Source organism: Leptonychotes weddellii, chromosome 6 (assembly GCF_054177405.1).
Source record: "Leptonychotes weddellii isolate Sample4059 chromosome 6, ASM5417740v2, whole genome shotgun sequence".
NCBI lineage: Eukaryota > Metazoa > Chordata > Mammalia > Carnivora > Phocidae > Leptonychotes > Leptonychotes weddellii.
This window is the reverse complement of record NC_138374.1, coordinates 101,099,142-101,102,696: the sequence shown is the minus strand read 5'-3', so window position 1 is coordinate 101,102,696 and position 3,555 is coordinate 101,099,142.

Genomic DNA, 3,555 nt, shown 5'->3' with positions numbered 1-3,555 from the left:
TGACTTTTAAAGGACACCTTTTCCCAACCCCCACAATGATCTTTTGATATTTTCAAAGAATGGCAAAAGGAATGAGCTTTTTTAAGAGAGGAGTTGGATTCAGAGAACTTTGTAAGTGATAAAGATGCAGGGAAGGATATGACCGTGCTGCCTATCTCAAAATCATTTTTCCTCAGAAGAGCTCAGACTGCTTTATAAACATAAATCTGCTAATCCACACACCAGCTCCTGGTTAGACAGCAGATCTGAAACTTCCTTTTACACTGCAGGATGTGTCTGTATAAATACTTACTCAGAATTTGCTTAGTCAAAATGAACATGAGATGGGTTAGTGATTTGGGGTTTTCAAAATGAATGCACATTCATGTTAGCATTTAGATCAGCTGTGTTGATCTAAAATGGACTTGACTGATGAATTAGAATTCGCGCTATTAGTTTCAGCGATTAGAACGGGAGTGGGGAGAAGAGGCGAGATTTTCGTACTGGCTGAAGATATATAGATTGCCCTTAAAGGAGGTGCTGATACCCAGCGGGGTTTTCAGTACATCATTAATCCATAATAAATGTTTAATCAGAACAGAGTAGGCAAGAAATTACTTTCTCAGTATTAAAATCACACATTGGTAAATAGCATGGCAGAAAAAGCAAACTATCAAAAATCAACTTATTTCATGTGAAAAAAATAGCTTTTATAGGGAAAAGGTGGAGGTTAGGGTCATGAATAATAATGAGCTAGGATAAGATAAAATGTATTTGATGTGATATTTTGGTTAATATGCCACTAAAGTAATGTATGTGGAGTACTCTTTTTTTACCCTCTGGTTGTCTGTGTTTAAAGAGTTTAGCACCAGATTTGCGGAGCCCATTAAAAACTTGTTTATCAACTAGTTATTGATCCCTCAATATGTACATAGCAATATTCAAGCTTCTGGGTATAGAGGAGGCAGGATGCAAAGAAAGTATAATGTAGCATTTCCCAGCACTTGAATGTTATTGGGAAATGAGAAATATATCCACACAAAGTTAAATAGGTACTATGCAAGTAAATAAAACACAAAAATACAAAGGTTATAGATAACAAGTGGTATTGTGGTTTTCAGTAACAAGTAACAGAGTATGTGTGCCCAAGTGAGAACACTGTAAATACCAGTGGGCATGGACGGCTTCCTGGAGGAAGTGATGGTGCAGAATTTGGGCAGGAAGGGAGAGGGCATTCTGTTAAGGAAGTAGAAGATAGACATATACTTTTGATTAGACCTGTCTAGCTGGGAAAGAGATGGGTCTTTTATGTTGTTCAGGGTCCTAGAAAGGTTGAAAATGTTTGCCTGGATTCACAGAATCTCAGAATTCTAGACCTGAAGTGATCCTAAAACAATCATATCTAGTCTGCTGGTTCTCAAACGTGACTGCACATTGTAATCACCTATGGAGTTTTAAAAAATTCTAATACCTGGGTCTCACTCCAGAGTTTCTGATTTAAGTCATCTGCAGTGAGGTCTGGGCAGCTCCTGTATTTAAAGGCTCCCCAGGTGATTCTACTGTGCAGCCAGAGTTTGAGGGCCACTGATCTAGTCCAACTCCCCAATTTTATAAGATAAATAGCACGCACAGCTCGTGAGAAGCCAGGCTCTATTCACCACTCCAGGCTGTTTGTCTTTGACAGTGTATTGTGTAGTACTCCAGAGACCAGGCCAGAGCGTTGGATTTTTGCCATAAAGGTCATGGGGAGCCACTGAAGGTTTTTGTGCAGGGAAATTGGCACGTTGGAAACAAATGGTCCTGCAGCTTCCAGGTGGACATCAGAATTTGAAAAGGATAAATGCGCTCTAACAACGCACGAGAATGGTGCTGTCCAAGTGAGTTTCTGAAATTTGTTTGCGTGTTTATATTTTGAATTTTAAAATAATATTGTGAAAACTGCTGTGTTCTCACAATCGGATACGTAGAATTGTGCTTCTCCACCTGTGTGGCTACTTCTCAGTTCTAGAAAGAACTTTCGTCTGGCTGATTGGCTCTGTTTTTTTGCCTTTTTCTTAGATTTTCTAAGAAGCTAAGTGTTTTAACAACCATCTAAGTGTTTTATGGTTTACTTCCTTTTTACTTTATCTTCCCTCACAATATGCTCATGCATGTTTATATGTCCACACCACCCTATCCTTTTATTACCATTAGGGCACTGTTGTCCAATACAAATATAATTTGAGGGGTGCCTGGGTGACTCAGTTGGTTGGGCGTCTGCCTTCTTGGGTCATGATCTGGCTCCCTGCTCGGCGGGGAGCCTGGTTCTCCTCCCTCTCCCTCTGCTGCTCCCCCTCCTTATGCTCTCTCCCTCTCTCTCTGTCAAGTAAATAAATAAAATCTTTAAAAAAAGAACTATAACTTGAGCCACATATGTAAAAAGAAACAGGTTACATTAGTTTTAATAATATATTTTATTTAAGTCAGTATATCCAAAGTTTTATCATTTCAGCATGTAACCATTCTAAAAATATGAATGAGACATTTTATGTTCTCTTTTTGATACTAAGCCTTTGAACTCTGCTCTGTATTTTATAATTGCAGCATTGATTCAGATGCTAAATTTTCAATCTTCAAAAATGTTACATGATAAAGTTGGGTTTCAAAAAAAGGATTTTACCCTGTTTCAGTTTTTAGATTTGAAGTAAATAAAATTCAAAATTCTACTATATTGAACAGTGCAGGCCTAGGGTTTTATATGGTAGTGGTTTCTTATTCTGCGGCTTGAGAAGGTGGTAGGCTCATTTTAATGAGTTTGAGTACTCTATTTATGGAGGAATCTGTTCTCTAAGACTACTAAAGGAGGCAAGGTATGACAAGGATGATTATAAAAATAACCTAAGTTTCTCTGAACCAAAATATAAAATTTAGGACAAAAAGGAGGGCTAATTTAGGAAAGGAAATGGGGAGGAGGGAAAAAAAGGCAAGTTTTGGTGCCCACTCCTGGTCAAATGTTATTTGAAAATAAAGAAATTCTATAGTAGTCAAGCAGCCAAAAGGAAATAAAAAAAAGATATAAAATATGACAAGAGTGAGAGAGAAAAAGTTGAATTAAAAAGTGGCTTTGGGGGGACGCCTGGGTGGCTCAGTCGGTTAGGCATCTGACTCTCGATTTCAGCTAAGGTCATGATTCTCAGGGTTGTGAGATTGAGCCCCTTCTCCCCCGTTGGGCTCCACACTCAGCTTAAGATTCTCTCTCTCGGGGCGCCTGGGTGGCTCAGTCGCTGAGCGTCTGCCTTCAGCTCAGGTCATGATCCCAGGGTCCTAGGATCGAGCCCCACATGGGGCTCCGTGCTCAGCGGGAAGCCTGCTTCTCCCTCTCCCACTCCCCCTGCTTGTGTCCCCTCTCTCGCTGTGTCTCTCTCTGTCAAATAAATAAATAAAATCTTAAAAAAAAAAGATTCTCTCTCTCCCCACCCCCCCCACCTGCTTGCGAGCTCTCTCTCTGAAATAAGAGAGAGACACAGTGAGAGAGGGAACACAAGTGAGGGAGAGGGAGAAGCAGACTTCCCATGGAGCAGGGAGCCCCATGAGGGG